Genomic DNA, 17,197 nt, shown 5'->3' on the forward strand with positions numbered 1-17,197 from the left:
CGTGAACCACCATGCCCAGGCAAGGAAAGCCTTTTTGGGCAGTAAAAATCATGTTATAATAACCAAGATAATTTGCAAGAGAAAAGAGGAAAAAGAAAAGGAAGAACTGAATATTTTCAATAATGAGGGCAACTGTTTGCAAAGTTTCTTCAGAGTCTGTGTCTTTGCGAACAAAGTGCTTCACTGTAAACGAGCCTGCAGCTTTTCGTCTGATTCTTCCACTGCACCAATTAAGCTTGTTCCCAAGAAACAAAATGAGGAATATGAAAACAAGGGTATGTGCTTAAGGCATTTTATGTATATTAATATTTACTGCTTTTGTATATTTTATGGACTCAAGACAAGTGGCTTGATTGGTACTGGTAATGATACTGAAAATATCTCTTTTTAAGAATAATTTTTAAAAAAACATTAAACACTACTAGATTTAATCAGCTCCAAGGAATGTTTTTACAACTAAGCTACTAGATTTTTCTTCCTTCAGATGACATCCATCAGTAAGAATTTACAATTTGGATTATCAAAACTTAAAGCACTACTAATTCCTTTAAGAGCCCTTTACTCATTAAAACAGTAAATAGAATCCAATAGCACAAACAAGTTAACATCAATTTAATATCAAAATTACTATTTTTCTTGGACACTAGAAACATCTGATTTCATAATCTAAGAGGTCTACAGGGGAGAGAAACAGAAAAAGATGGCATTTTGATTTTTACCAAGACCTGGCCAGTCTTGAGCTCATCATATATAATGACATGCAGCTAGTGTATTAATCAGAGATACTTCATGAAAAACAAACAAAAAGAATCTATATGCAAATAAGAAGTTATCACAGTAAATAAACTGAATGGATTATACTCATGTGGCAGTCAGTGAATAGTGTGCAATAAACTTATGTAATAGGAGTCATCAATTCTTTCTAGCACTATTGGGATAAATGCATTCATTATGCTGGCCTACTTAAGCCCATTATAATTCTATACCAACAACTAATTTGCTCAAGGACATCATATTATGCAACAATCATGAGCTGAAACTTGTGATATTAGTAGGAATGAGATTAAATGATTACTGTTGGCTCTATACTATTCAGTAAACTTTTATTAATAAGCTACTATAACATGACGCAAAAGTGTCAATGCACCCATGCTAAAGAAAGATGTTGGCCAGGCGCAGTGGCTCACACGTGTAATCCCAGCACTTTGGGAGGCTGAGGCGGGAGGATCATGAGGTCAGGAGATCGAGACCATCCTGGCTAACACGGTGAAACTCTGTCTCTACTAAAATACTAAAAAATTAGCCAGGCGTGGTGGCGGGCGCCTGTAGTCCCAGCTACTCGGGAGGCTGAGGCAGGAGAATGGCGCGAACCCGGGAGGTGGAGCTTGCAGTGAGCCAAGATCGCGCCACTGCACTCCACCCTGGGCGACAGAGTGAGACTCCATCTCAAAAAAAAAAAAAAAAAAAAGAAAAAAGAAAAAGAAAAAAAAAAGAAAGATGTTTAGGAGATACAAAGATACTGAAATTTCCAAACATCCAGATACCTTGGTGTAACATTTTAAACAAAAGGAATAAAATACTTCCATAAAAACAGAATTACAAACTATTTTGTAAGTTATTAAGAAAAACTAGTTGTCATTTAAAGCAAAAATGCAGGTAATAAAAGCTCTGTTATAAAGAAGCATCTTGTTACTGGTCTGTCCTGAGAGTTTTCACAAAGCCCCTCTAAGAATGTGTTTCAAGGGAAGGAGTAGGGGTAATTTGGGGGATATCTGCAAAATAATTATTGGATAAAGGACATATACCTAGAATATATTACATAAGGAGTTACATTATTTGATAAAAGGCATGTATCTAGAATATATAAAGATCTCTTAGAACTTAATAATAGGACAAATAATTCAATTATTTTTAAATGGGCAAAATATTTTGTAACTAACCATGAGACATACAATAAGGAAAAGTACATGAAAAAATACTCAACATCATTAGTTATTAGGAAAATGGAAATTGAAACCACAATGAAATATTCTACACAACCAGTAAAATTATCCAAAGTGTTGACAAGGATATGAAGAAATCAGAACCCCTTTAAATCCACTGCTGGGAGAAAATGCAATAGTACAGCCATTTGGGAACAAAGTTTGGAAGTTTCTCACTACACAATGCAATTTTATCCCTGATGTTTTCATTTCTTTTGGGGAAGAGATGTCCATACAAAGAGCTGAATGGAAATGTTCACAGCAGTTATTGTCCACAATAGCCAAAAATTGGAAAGAATACAAATATTTATCAAGGGATTTTCTTAAATGCGGTACATCCATACAATGGAATACCACTCAACAAAGGGGAATGAATTATCAATATGTGAACACCACAAATGAACCTCAAAAACATTATGCTAAATGAAAGAAGACTAACACAAATACAACATCTACTGTATTGTATGATTCCATTTATTTGAAATTTCTAGAAAAAGTAAACCTATAAAGACAGAAAGCAGGTTGACAGTTTCCAGTGTCAGGATATGGAAATGGAAACTGACTAAAAATGGACACAAGATAACTCTGTGGGGTGATAAAATTGTTCTAAAACTGAACTGTGTCCTAAAGAAAGATGAATAACAGACACAAGATATATATGACTGTAAAAATGTACTGAAACTCCTGCTTTAGTACACTTAAAATGGGTGCATTTTATGGTCTGCAAATTACACCTCAATTTTTAAAAAGCAAAAAGAAATTTAATGTTAAAAAATATTTTAGTGATTTTTCACAAATGCACCAGTGTATCCTTGCTCTTTCTTGTGTGATAGCTACAGTTTCCACGTGAGTAGGAGATCTAAGGGTAAAGGTAGTTCTAGCTGCATATGGTGGTGTGAACACCTGCCAAGTAGAGCATCAACTAGCAGGTGGAGTAACACCTCACTAGTCTGAGTCAAAAAATGAAGTCAGAACTGAATCTACACCACACATAAAAAGACAGCTGGCAGCATTAGAGCCGTGTAGGTTGATAGTAGGGCGTGGGGGAGAACTGGAGAAGATATGCTCAATATTTCATTTTATTTATTTTTTAAATGAATGGGTAGAAACAGACCCAGAGGAAGCAATGTAAACTGGGAAGAAAATGAAATGACAGCTGTAATACTGGCTAAAAGAACATTTTAATTTATAACTACTATAATAAGAGATGTGCCATACTTTTTTTGGCTTAACAACAATGTAACAATAGCATGAATAGCATTTATTGAATGCTTATTCTGTGAGAGCACTGAGTGGAGAACTTTATGTGTGTTACCTAATTTAATCTTCATAACAATCCTATGAGGGTAGGCCCTGCTACTATCATGTCCACGTTATAGATACAGAAACCTAACTGGAGAGTAAAGAACTGTCTAAAGCCAGAGAGCTGATGCACTAGTAAAAGTTTGGGTTCTAACCCACAAGAGTCTGACTCTGGAGTTTATACACGATCTTATCCACTAGGCTGTTACAGAAGGTCACTGTTTTGATAATGCTATTTTTGCCAACTTTATTTGAAAAAGCAAATGGCAGAAATGTAACCAACCTGAAAACTGCCTTCTTGAGGTTTCTGGTATAGTACTAACAAGACCAGCAAAGGGTATTCCCTACATCCTGCACCTTTGGCAGACACTGTTAATAAATCTTGGCATTATTATTTTCTCAGCCCAAATGCAGGCCTCACAATTTTCTCAAAGTTGCTAACAATCAAAGGATAATAGAGCTAGTATGTAAATAAAGATATGTCTGTCGCAGGGCATGGTGGCTCACGCCTGTATTTCCAACCCTTTGGGAGGCTTGGGCAGGCATACCACTTGAGTCCCGGAGTTCGAATCCAGCCTGGGGCAACAAGGTGAAACCCTATCTCCAAAAAATACAAAAAAATTAGCTGGGCATGGTGGCGCACAGCTATAGTCTCAGATATTCATGAGGCTGGGATGGGAGGATCACCTGAGGCTATGGATGTCAAGGCTGCAGTGAGTCGTGATCACGCCACTGCATTCCAGCCTAGGTGACAGAGTGAGCCCTTTCTCAAAAAAAAAAGAAAAGAAAAGAAAGGTATGTTTGTCAACCCAAAACAACCAAGTCTTTTTTATGGACAACTGAAAACATGGAACAGGCTGTTGTAAAGATGACTAAACAAAAGGGCAGCCCGACAACTATCACACTTCATGTTTCGGGACAGCCAGCACCACCCTAATCAAGCCAGCCAGACAGATTGGCAGGAAAAAAGAGAATGCACGGGGAACAGAAGAAAAAGCTAAGGAAGGACTGCTCAAATTACTTAAGATTTTTCAATAGTTCCAGTCAAGCACATGTGAATATATACCCATAGTGTACACCCATAATGTATGATTAATACAAAATTTATTTTTCCCTTTTGCTTAAAAGCACAAACTCTCAAACATAAAAAACACCTTTAAGTCACATTTCATAGCATATAATCCCAAGAAGAAACAGTCATACTTTCAAGACTTACCTCTGAAAACTATTTCAGATTATTGAACATGATATTGTTATTATACAAATATATTACATATATATGTGATGCAAACGTGTCCTAATATATAGCCTTCATATGAATTTTAATAGTAAAATTCCAAAGTTTCACGCAGAAGACTTAATAATATAAAGAATGAGGACTAGACATGCAAAGTAAAATTGTTCCCCAATAAGTTTGATGGTGCTAAAAATAAGCATCTAGACCTCAGAAGAATAATTTATAAATGAATTGATTAACTTCTATATATACTGCAGACAAGCTCATGATTTCTTTCTCTGTTTAAAAGACTATACCTCCACTGCAGACAATAACTCTTAACTAATGAAATGTTTAAAGGTAATTTTCATTTTCCAAAGTCCTCTGTAAGGTCAACAGTATCACGGCAAAACTTCCTTAAAATAACATTTAGCCCTGATAACTTATGGGTAAACATTAACTAACTTCCTAATTATTCTTTCCAACTATTCATTTTGCCTATTAAGGTATACAAATTAATACAGAGAAATTTTTAGGTTAATAAAACCAGTGCTTAAAGTTAACTGAAAGTCAGTCATAAGATGTTCTTTTGTTATTTTAACTCAGTTTAATAAAAAGCTTCAGAAAGTACAATTAGTCATAAGTTAAACAAGTAGAGATTTAGATATACAATTGAATAAACTTTCATCCTTACTAAATGTAAAAAACTTCATAGGCCATAATTATAACAGATATATAGAAAAAATATATCAGTTTAAAAATTCTTAAGCTACAGTTACAAACACATCCACAATTTACATGTATGACACAGTGAAAAATAATATATCCATCACACTCATGGATCTCATTATGCCCATTCCTTTCCATCTTGTCTCTTGCCTACCACGGTCAGAGGCAATAAAACTATTAAAAAAACAGCAATTCTCTAAAGACTAGTATTCTTGCCCAGAGATAGACCTAAAAAACCAATCATCTTATATCTGTAGTTGAAAGAATGGTTAAGATTTCTTTGGCAGAAAATATAAAGAAAGGAGGGTGGCAGACTGGAACTAAGTCTTGAGGAATTTCTACAGGTAAAAACTATGTAGAAAAGGAATTGACCAAGGAAAATGAGAAGAAATTACCTAAAAGACAAGAGGAAGACCAGCAAAGACAAGTACTATAAAATTCCAGAGGAGATAATTCCAAGGAGAGGGTGGTCAACATTGTTCAATGACACTGGGAATTAAGATTTCTACTTGATGTGGCAACCAGAAATTACTGGTGTCCTTTATAAGGACACTTTCAATGGAGAGATAAAGATATAAATCAATCTAGAGAAGGCTGAAGTGTTGACATGTGAAAAGGAAATAAGGACTTGGATACAGCATGTACAAATGATTGCTGTCATTACCTTATACTAAAACTTATCTTCTCCTCTAGACGGTGAGCTGTTTGAGGGCAAGGATGAGGTTGCATCATCTTTGGGTAAGACAATAACCTGCTGCTGGACTACTAATTTTCAAACAACTGCAGAAGTCCTAGGGCTTTTATTAGGGTGCTTTGCCAAAAAACTGACAACAGTCTTTAACAGAATTACAGGGGGGAAAAAAGATAAGTTCTTGGGCAGAAATTAATCTTTCTTAAACAGAGGTAAAAGGCTCAGGGATAGTTCCCCACCAAGACAAGAGCAGAGCATGCCACCCTAACAACCGATCCACTCCCACCTCAAATAAAAAGGCCCCAACACACCATAAGTAGAATTTTTATTGTTTTTCTGCCAATAGTGTGGATAATTTTTAGATTATAAACTCCCCTCAGAAATTCATCTTCTCCTTAGCTTGTTTCCCCTAATTACTGTTGCAATGACCACTCTGACACAACTGAGCCTAGAATCCTTCCTTTTATATCCCTTGGGTACAATACAGACGAGCCTATAAAACACTTCAAGACTCTGTATAATATACAGTCATGCAATACATAACAACATTTGTCAATGACACACTGCATATCCCATGGTGGTCCTGTAATATTATATCATATTTTTACTGCACCTTCTTTATATTTAGACATGTTTACATACACAAATATTTCCCATTGTGTTACAACTGCCCACGGTATTCAGTATAGTAACATGCTACACAGGTTTGTAGCCTAGAAACAATGGGTTTCATCAGATAGCCTAGATATGTAGCAGGCTAGACCATCTAGGTTTGTGTGAGTATACTCTTGCCTAATTATGCAATACTCAGAATGCATTTAGGTGATGCATGACTATATGCATAATTTTTTTTTTTTTTAAGACGAGTCTCGCACTGTCACCCAGGCTGGAGTGCAGTGACATGACTTCAGCTCACTGCTACCTCCGCCTCCCAGGTTCAAGCAATTCTCTGCTTCAGCCTTCTGAGTGGCTGGGATTACAGGTGCCCGCCACCACGCCTGGCTAATTTTTTTGTTGGTGTTTTTTTTGTTTTTTTTTTTTTTTAAGTAGAGACGGGGTTTCATCATCTTGGCCAGGCTGTTCTTGAACTCCTGAGCTCGTGATCCATCCGCCTTGGCCTCTCAAAGTGCTGGAATTACAGATGTGAGCAACTGCGCCTGGTGACTACATGCACAATATTTTAAGACCACGGGGTAAGAAAAGAAAGTGAACCAGAAGTAACTAGCTTTTTTTTTTTTTTTTTTTTTTTTTTTTTTTTTTTTTTTTTTTTGAGACAGGGTTTTGCTCTGTTGCTCAGGCTGGAGTGCTGTGGCACAATTACAGCTCACTGCAGCCTCGACCTCCTGGGCTCAGTTGATCTATCCACCTCAGCCTCCTGAGTAGCTAGGACTATAGGCATGCACCACCACACCTGGCTGATTTTCATATCTATTTATTCATTCTTTTTTTTTTTTTTTTTTTTGGCAGAGACAGGGTTTTGCTATGTTGCTCAAGCTGGACTTGGAACTCCTGGCCTCAAGTGATCTTCCCACCTAGGCCTCCCAAAGTGCTGGTTTCACAGGCATGACCCACCATGCCCAGCCAACATTAACATTATATACATATATCTACAAAGTGCAGGGGCAGTCTTTAACCCCCTATACCTGAAGTACCCTCAAAGACAGCCTCAGAAGAACCAGCACAAACTTGCCACCAAAGGCACCCTTCCCCAAATGATGGTTACTGTCAATTCCCTACAGAGAGGTCAAATCTATCAACAGAACATGACCGCATTAAGATAAAATCATTATTTCAACACAATAAAGAGAACATTAATTTTTTAAAATGCACACAAAGCATGTAGGAGGGCAGGAGAGGAGGTGTCTCCTTAAAAAGGAAGACAGTAAGGTGACACAATTTATCTAAAGTTGAAAAACTTACAACGGACCTGGATGTCAAACCCGGGACTGCCCGAGCACAGGACCTGTATTTTTACTGCTCTGCCTGACTGCTAGACAGCACCAACCCACCAAAACAAGGGATAGCAAGCACCAAATGAAGAGTATTTTAAAAATAAAAACAGTTGAAAACAGCTCACAAGTGTGTATAACAGGTATTCATAGCCATAATGTTTTAATGAAACAAAAATAAGTTTATTTTCTGACTCAAATTATAATTATGTATTATGTGTTTAAGTATGTCAATATTTTACAGAGTTGTAGAAAGAATGTAGTATTCCAAAAGCTAGCACCAGACTAAGAGAAAAGCTTTGCATCTCACTGTGCAGGACAGTGAAGAACTTACCTGTGGAGCAGTTAGTACCTAGCCACATTTTGTTTGTTTGTTTGTTTGTTTGTTTTTTGAGACGGAGTCTTGCTCTGTCGCCCAGGCTGGAGTGCAGTGGCCGGATCTCAGCTCACTGCAAGCTCCTCCTCTCGGGTTCATGCCATTCTCCTGCCTCAGCCTCCCGAGTAGCTGGGACTACAGGCACCCGCCACCTCGCCCGGCTAGTTTTTTTTTTGTATTTTTTAGTAGAGACGGGGTTTCACTGTGTTAGCCAGGATGGTCTCGATCTCCTGACCTCGTGATCCACCTGTCTCGGCCTCCCAAAGTGCTGGGATTACAGGTTTGAGCCACCGTGCCCGGCCCTAGCCACATTTTAATCAACTTTCTGTATTTTACTGAGTCACCACCCCCCCCCCCCATGGATCCAAATGTCACTCAGAAGAAATGTTATCAGAAAACAGATTGCATAAGAAATGTGCCCCTACTGTGTGGGACTACAGAGTTTGTCATCTTCCTAAAAAACTAAAAACAGGATTTTTCATTTTACTAGGTGCCTGGGTTCTAACAAAAACATTGAGGAATACTGGAGAAAACTGGATCCTATAGCAACACTACCATTTTGGGAAAAAAATTGAGATCTAGCGCAAACTTAGAAATCAAGTTTCAACTACTGAGTTTCACAGATGGAAATCTAAGGCTCAAAGAGATTAGTACTTTTACTGATGACAGGACTTCTCCCAGTCATCATGACTAACGGAGTTTCTATGAACCCAGGAACAAATATATCATTAAAACTTGGGCCTCACTATCCTATCTTAACCAATTGCTATTCAGCCTCCACGTCATGGAAGGGCACTATGTACACAAAATGGTGTGAAAGGGCCTTCTGACTTAGTTGTGAAGCCAGAATTTATTGATAACATATCTAACGTACAAAACATAAATAAAACGGGATAGATCTCAAGATGAGCATTCCAATACCCTAAGCATACAGAACAACAGGAGCTACCTTTTGTTATGAAATAGATGTCAGTTCCCCTGCTATAAATTTTACATGCTGGTCGGGCGCAGTGGCTTATGTCTGTAATCCCAGCACTTCGGGAGGCTGAGGCAGGAGGATTACTGGGCTCAGGAATTCGAGACCAGCCTGGGAAACAAGGCGAAACACCGTCTCTACAAAAAATACAAAAATTAGCCAGGTGTGGTGGTGCGTGCCTGCAGTCCCAGCTACTTGAGGGGCTGAGGCTGGAGGATTACTTGAGCCTGGGAGGTTGAGGCTGCAGTGAGCTATGTTTGTGCCATCACACTCCAGCCTGGGTGACAGAGCAAGACCTCGTCTCTTAAAAATCCATTTTGCAGATGAGGAAACTAAAAAAGAAGTTAAGCAATTTACTCAAGTTAAAGCAAGAGGAAGAAATACCAACTGAATCCAGGTCATTCTGAATTCAAGGCCTCCGCTCTCCCAGGTTGCTGCTATCACCGCTTCCTCTGCCAGGCTCCCTTCTCTGCAATTCTTGCTCTACCCAACTCCTTATTCCCTCAAAGAAAAGGATTTGATATCAAGAAGATACTTTCTAACAGCCAGCCTTACACAGTCACAAGCACCAACTTAACAATGAGTTACCCAAAAAGGTTTCACTAACAAGATTATTCAGTTATTGGCTGTTGTACCTACATAAGCAAAGAAAACGGAAGAAATAATACAATATTGCAGGATAAAAGACAGTGAAGAAAAGAAATTTTAAGGCTGTGACAAAATGAGAACTTTACTTTACACAAGGAATTTCATTAAAAAAGAAAAGAAGACAATTCTGAAACCTAAGGTCGGAGACAGCTAGGAAAACAATCTATTGTGGCTAAATTCTTCTTCAAACTGGGGGTCCCAGAGACCAAGAATATATATAAATGTCCATAAAACATCCATGAAATTTTCTAATTTCATGCTTTCATTTTGATGAAAATCTGAAATTGCTGTTTAATTTTCCATTTGTGCTTACATTTGTGTTAAGATGAGTATTTTAATTTCTTTGAAGTCAAATCTTGAGACAGAAAGTTTTCTATGAATTCAGCAAAGAAAAATCATGTGGGGGATTTGAAACATCTTCACACAGCTACTAGCAGTACATGCTGAACTCAATGTAACCTGAGCTCAGCAGATTATACACAGCAATTTTGTTACAGCCAAACACCCTTGCATGGTAGTGCTAATTTAAATCTTATCAATTTGGTAGTTTTGTTTATATTTAGTTAGTAAATCTAATTTTGTTTTATAGGTCTTAAACTAAAATCTTCTGTATTGAAAAGGAATCTAGCAACATACCAAACTGGTGCTTTTCATAGGAGCCATTAACCAAGTTAACATTCCCAATTATTTACATAATAAATATGACCATAAAATGTAGATTTTAAGAATCATTCATGTACAGGTTTTGTTTACCAAAAATTTCACTGACAAATCAAAGGCCCTACCAGTGGTATCCAAAATGTGTCTCTGGACTGTAGCTAAAGAACAAAGTCTTTTAAAACTAAAAGAAAAAATGTAATGCTTTATTGTTCTATAAAGCTAAATTTCAGCAAATGTGAAGAATCTGCCTTCATTATAGATTATGAGCTTACTGTTTCATGGAGCTAAATTTTCCTTTTATTTCCTGAAATCGTGATGCTAGTAAGTGGTCATTTTCATTTTCATATAATGACTAGACAAAATTGAAATTATGGCACTCCTATGCCAGTTTTCTAGATTTGGGAAATTTTTTTAAATAGAAACATGAAATCATAATCTGGGTACCACTGGCCTACAAGTTATCTACCATGAAATGGGGTGTGTGTGTATGTGTATATATATAAAACGTGTGTGTGTGTGTATATATATATATAAAACATGTATATATACACACATACAAATAGATATAGATACACAGTTATAGGTATTCTCCTCTGGGAATTTCTATTCCATGGGGGAAATTCATTTGTAGCATGAACTACCAATCGGGAAATTCTTATTTCTATCAAAAGGAATCTAACACCCCTCTTTCTAGCCCATCTAGGACAAAAAGCACTCTAGGCAGTCAGGCCACAAACTACAGCATGGAGAGAAAAGAGGATCTATTACCATTTGATATCTAAATACTTGGAAGTAGTTACTTTGCTAGACCTCCTAGAATAAACCACAGCCCAATAGTGTTAATAATAATAATGACAAGTAAGACATAAACAACAAAAACTCTGAACAGAAACTGTGAAAGATTAAAGACAGCAATAAACTCTTTGCTACACCTCTCATTGAGAACTGAAGTGTAACCGCCCTTCCCCTGAAGCTGAGGTTGCCTTAATGACTGGCTTGACCAAGAGAATATAGCAGCAGCAGTATTCTGGGACTTCTGAGCCTTGATGCTTCAGCCTGGGACTCCTGAAACCCTAGATCTTAGCATTCTGAGCTGCTACATATGTATGACTGCCTTGAGGCTGCCATACTATGAAGAAGCCCAAGCTGGCCATGTGGAAAAGCCATATGAAAAAAGAGAATTAAATGCCCAGCCAGGGCCCATCTATTATGGCCCCTGACAGTTCCTGGTCTTCCCAACTAAGACTCCAGATACAGAAGAGACAAGCCATCCCTATTGTGCCCTGTCCAAATTCCTAACCCAGAGAATTATGAGCTATATTAGTAATAAATTGTTTTAAACAACAGATCACCAGAACAAAAACAAATCACCTTTCATAAATAGTAATAAGGACTCTAAAAACAAAAAAAAAAAAAAAGAAAGAAAAGAAACATCTCAGGCAGACAAGCTGGAAACCAGAATGACAATAAACACAAAAAAGGATTACGATGCTTAAGGATAAATAAAAATTCATTCACTCATTTACCCAACAAAGATTTATATACAAAGATTTATATATATATATATATATGTAAACAGGGATATATAAAAGCTCTGGGAATATAATGGTTTAAAAAAACGAAAAAAGTCCTACTTTCAAGGAACTTACAAGAAAACATTATGTACCATAGTGGTATTTTTCTATATACAGTTCTTAATTTTTTTTTTCCCCCACAAAAATTGCTAGCTTTGGCCAAGTGCAGTGGCAAACACCTGTAATTCCAACACTTTGGGAGGTTGACATGGGAGGATTGCTTGAACCTAGGAGTTCCAGACCAGCATGGGCAACATAGTGAGACATCATCTCTACCAAAAATAAACAAGAAGTTAGCTGAGTGTGGTGGTGCACATCTGTGGTCCCAGCTACTCAGGAGGCTGAGGCAGGAGGATCGTTTGAGCCCAGGAGATTGTGGCTGCAGTGAGCAGTGATCACGCCATTGCACTCCAGCATGGAGACAGAGCAAGACCCTGTCTCGAAAACAAACAACAACAACAAAAAACGAAACCAAACAAAAAATAGCTAGCTTTTTATGGACATAACTAACAATTCAGATCAAATCAAAACACAGGCCAGGTGCTGTGGCTCACACCTGTAATCCAGCACTTTAGGAGGCCAAGGAGGGAGCACTGCTTAAGGCCAGGAGTTCGAGACCAGGAAGGCCAACATGGCAAAACTCCGTCTCTCCTAAAAATACAAAAATTAGCTGGGTATGGTGGCAGATGTAATCCCAGCTTCTTGGGAGGCTGAAGCACAAGAATTGCTTGAACCCAGGAGACAGAGGTTGCAGTGAGCCGAGATCACACCACTGCACTCTAGCCTGAGCGACAGGGCAAGACTCTGTCTCAAAAAAAAAAACAAAAAACAAAACAAAACAAAACAAAAACACACCACCACCACCAATCTCATAGAGTGACCGAGAGTTTGAGTTCCTCTACGAGAAGGAAATGAAGATTGAATCAAAATCCCACAAAAAGTTATTTGTCGTTTGTAGTATTTAAACACACTTTAGTTAACTGTAGTATATAATAAAACGTTTGGGTTCTGATTTCAGACCATAAATTCAAGGCATGCGTAACGAATTCTTTTTATTTTTTCTTCATAAAGTATCAGGTTAAAAAACCTTTTAAAGATACCCTTACAAATGTGCATAGTAGACCATTTCTATTTTACTGTAGTCAAGATCCTAGGACCTAAAATGGGCAAAGCAAGTAAGGTCAGTAGTAAGTTGTTGTTTTAACAAGATTTATTTCTGTCTAGGTGTGCTACAATTCAAACAAACACACTCACTATTCCAGTGACTAAAATAATTTTTAACTGCTCCTTTTATTAAAGCATAGACAATTTAACCTTTCATATCATCCTCAGGGCTCTAAAATTATTCATACCTTTCTATTTGTAGCATTTCTCTATTCCAATTTTATACAATGCCAAAAAGAACGCAAATAGAGAAAATTATTCTACATGGTATTTTAAAATAAAATAAAATGTTTCATATCACACTGTAAAAGAACAAAGCCGTAAATAACTATGTTTATGGTCTCTTAGGCAAAAGACCATAGTATGTCTTAAAATCATTAGCAACTAGCACAATGTCTCTGTAACAGATTCTCAGCAAGTATCTGTTGACTGATAACACATTTATTTCCCAGTTATGTTTTTAAGTGTGGCCAAGAAAAATAAGCAATGCTATTTTTTATCCCAGTAATATTTGAGGCAAAGAAAAAAACGATGTTTTCAAAAGAGGTCACAAAGAAACACATCTGTCCTTTTCATTTTCTCTTGAAAATATTTTTAAAGGAATGGGGTGGGGGAAAGTGGTAACAAGTGCTATGTGCTCTAAATGTCAATATCGCACAGATGACAATGAAACAGTAACAGAATTATAAACTAACGTATTTTCTTTTTTCTCATAATTTGTTTTAGCACATTACACGGTAATTTGTCAGAATTTCTTTTTAAAAATGTGATGCAAAAAAAAAATTATCATTGCTAAAAAGCAACTTATTAATTTTTTATCCAAAACACAGTATAAAAATCGTAACAGTGCACTGAACAAGAACATCATTAAGATCTTTAAAATAAGACTACTAACATGCCATTATAAAAAGTTGCAATATCTGGGAAGAAGATACTGAAGAATGTCTTACTTAACAGACAGCTCATTGTTCTCTTCTAGACTGGTCTAGAGACTGGCATGGCATCAGAACATGCGTCAGAAGACCTGGCCATCTTCCTGGATCTCCGTGAGACCCAAGGCCAATCACTTAACATTTCTAGTCCTCAGTTTCCTCAGTGACAAAAGGAGTGGCACAATTGTCCCCAAATCCTGTTTAGCTCTAAACAAATTCTACCATCCTCAAATAAAGAGCCATTAGTCTAAACAGGGTTTTAAGGCACTCACATCTTCCATTTGCTTAATTAAGGTACAATTATTTCCTTAATCTTGCACTAAACACTTTACAAGTTTCAAATGTCTAGAGATAGACTACTTATCTTATTTTATCTTTACAACAACTCTGTGAGGTATGTTGAGCCTATAATTTTCATGTGCATTAGGAAAATGCCAAAAGGGAGGCTGAGTCAAGTGACATGGTTTGATTAAAGTCATTTAGACGAGAAAAACGTGGAAATTAGATCTTCTGACTCTAGCTCAGTGCTCACGCAAGAGATTTCCAGAAACAAGCCACTTTTAAATCCACAAGAACTACAAGGAAGGGGAAAAAATGGTGTTTATTTTTAAATGAATATACTGTTTCTTTAAATCCAATGTCATAGTCTCAAATTCCCTAAAACAGTACAATTTTAGGCCTCTAAATCTCAAAATTATTTTCAAGACTCCTGGAACAAGAAAATCCCAGTGGCTTAACACATTATCAAAATATTACCATCTATCAGTATTTCCTAAATCAATGTATCTTTCTTGGGGAAAAAGGGGGTCTGTAGTGAAATAAGATTTGGAATATTTGTAGATTAATAATGCACATAAGGTCTTTAATTTAATCTAGCATTTCACAAATTTGCTGACTGATACATATTTCAGACTTTTTATAAAATACCAATGGTCATTCTAAAGCACTTTTGTTCCAGTGAACAAAATCATCTTGGAAAATACTTCTGTACATTTTTAAAAGATGACCATTTCCTAAATAAAAAACAAAATTATTATAGTTTTTCCTTATTTCTCTAACATACATATTTTCATCTTTTCTGAAAAGATAAATTATCTTACAATTTGTACATTTAACATGACAGTGTTCCTTTTTTCATTTCCTGAAAAGCTGTTGACCCAATATTGTACTTCGTAATCAACAGCAACTTGGAATAGAGAACTATGGTAAAAAATCTTCTCATAATCTTAAAGTGTATTCTTGTGACACAAATGACATTATATCATATTAAAAGGTCTCCTTCTGTAGCTAAATCATATACCCAGAACCGACACTGAAAAATCTGGGGAGACTTCAATTCAGATGAAGTGTACACTTTAAATACATATTAGCAAAGACAGGTAATTGGGGGGAAATTACATCAGAGAAATAACATTTGAATCCATCTTAAACTATTATAGGGATCTGTATCTAAAATTGGAACAAACATTTACAGGTAAAGGGGAAGATAAATTACTTAATCACTGAGCCCATTAACCTACTTGCAACATGGAAGTAACTATTAATATAAGTGTGGTTTTTGCCCTATTTATAAAATAGCAAATGATGAGGCAAAGGCTAATTAGCTAATCTGAATTTATCTTGTGCTCACGATTTTATAACACTAGATGTATCTATTTATTCCCAAAGGGATTAGGCATTTCCCACCCTTCCTCTAGGCAACGATGAGTTCCCTAATAACCAAACACAGTTTCTTTTTACTTCTAATAGTGTTGAGCAAGTCCAAAAATACCTTCAAATGCTTTTGAAAATGTAAGGGCAGCTTAGAAATGAGCTGTTTTTAGTAATGGTATTTTAGAAGTGGTATAACTTACCACTTCAGGCAAAGAGGTATGACTTGTCACTGGTAACAGTGGTAACTCGGGAAGTTGAAAAGAGTTATTTTGAGAAAATAAGAGATTGTGGGCTCTAGTCTCAAACCTCACCCTTCACCTCATATATATGAAATGTTATGCTTATGTAATTCACAAATCAAATTTCTGTTTAAAACTGGAAGAATTAACAACAGAGTAAGTTATATATTTACTTTAAAGGTATACACACGAAAAATTTTTTAGGAATAATAGTACTCAGTGTTGGCTAAAAGATTTTAGATATGTCAGTCACTTCCTAATCCTTAAAATGTTTATACAAGTTTCTCCCCACATCCCCCACAGTCCCCCTATTATATCCATTTTATAATTCAGAAGGTGATCTGTTAACCAAGCCATAAACAGAGAGTAAATTTCAAAAGCAACTGCCGGCCAGGCACGGTAGCTCATGACTGTAATCCCAGCACTCTGGGAGGCCAAGGTGGGCGGATCACGAGGTCAGGAGATCGAGACCATCCTGGCTACGGTGAAAACCCGTCTCTACTAAAAAAAAAAAAAAAAGAATTAGCCAGGAATGGTGTTGGATGCCTATAGTCCCAGCTACTCGGGAGGCTGAGGTAGGATAATGGTGTGAACCCGAGAGGCAGATCTTGCAGTGAATGGAGATCCCGCCACTGCACTCCAGCCTGAGCAACAGAGCGAGACTCCGTCTCAAAAAAAAAAAAAAAAAAAAAAAAAAAGGCAACTGCCTTGTCCACAAATAAATGAGTAAGTCATATTTTAAAATAAAGTAGAGAATGCCACAAAGACTTATAAAGGCATTATAGTATGTTTCACCAACCTATATTATCCTGTTTCTATCTATGGAGTAAAATTATATAAAGTGACCTCTCTGCAAGTGAGTTTAGACTCCAAATGCTAGATTAAGGAATAAAGTCTAAACTACTTACAAACCACTTACAAAAACAATAACAAACAGCATAATTCTGGAAGGTCACATTAAAAAAAAACTACCACCTCCAATGCCTAAATTCCATGATGTAATAAGCCTGTATGATGGATATAACAAGAAACGTACACTCTGCAGATTGTTAAACTAGAACAAAATCCCTGAAACACTGAAAAGTGAGGGTTTTGAAATGGTTTTT

At 36.7% G+C, this 17,197-nt stretch overlaps 1 protein-coding gene across 25 annotated transcripts in view; it reads right to left on the reverse strand.

Annotated features, from left to right (window-relative positions):
• Positions 1-17,197, reverse strand: part of NCOA2 (nuclear receptor coactivator 2) — a 297,951-nt gene that overhangs the window by 187,419 nt on the left and 93,335 nt on the right. The window lies entirely within an intron of this gene.

This window comes from Macaca mulatta, chromosome 8, assembly GCF_049350105.2.
Source record: "Macaca mulatta isolate MMU2019108-1 chromosome 8, T2T-MMU8v2.0, whole genome shotgun sequence".
In the NCBI taxonomy this organism is placed as follows: Eukaryota; Metazoa; Chordata; class Mammalia; order Primates; family Cercopithecidae; genus Macaca; species Macaca mulatta.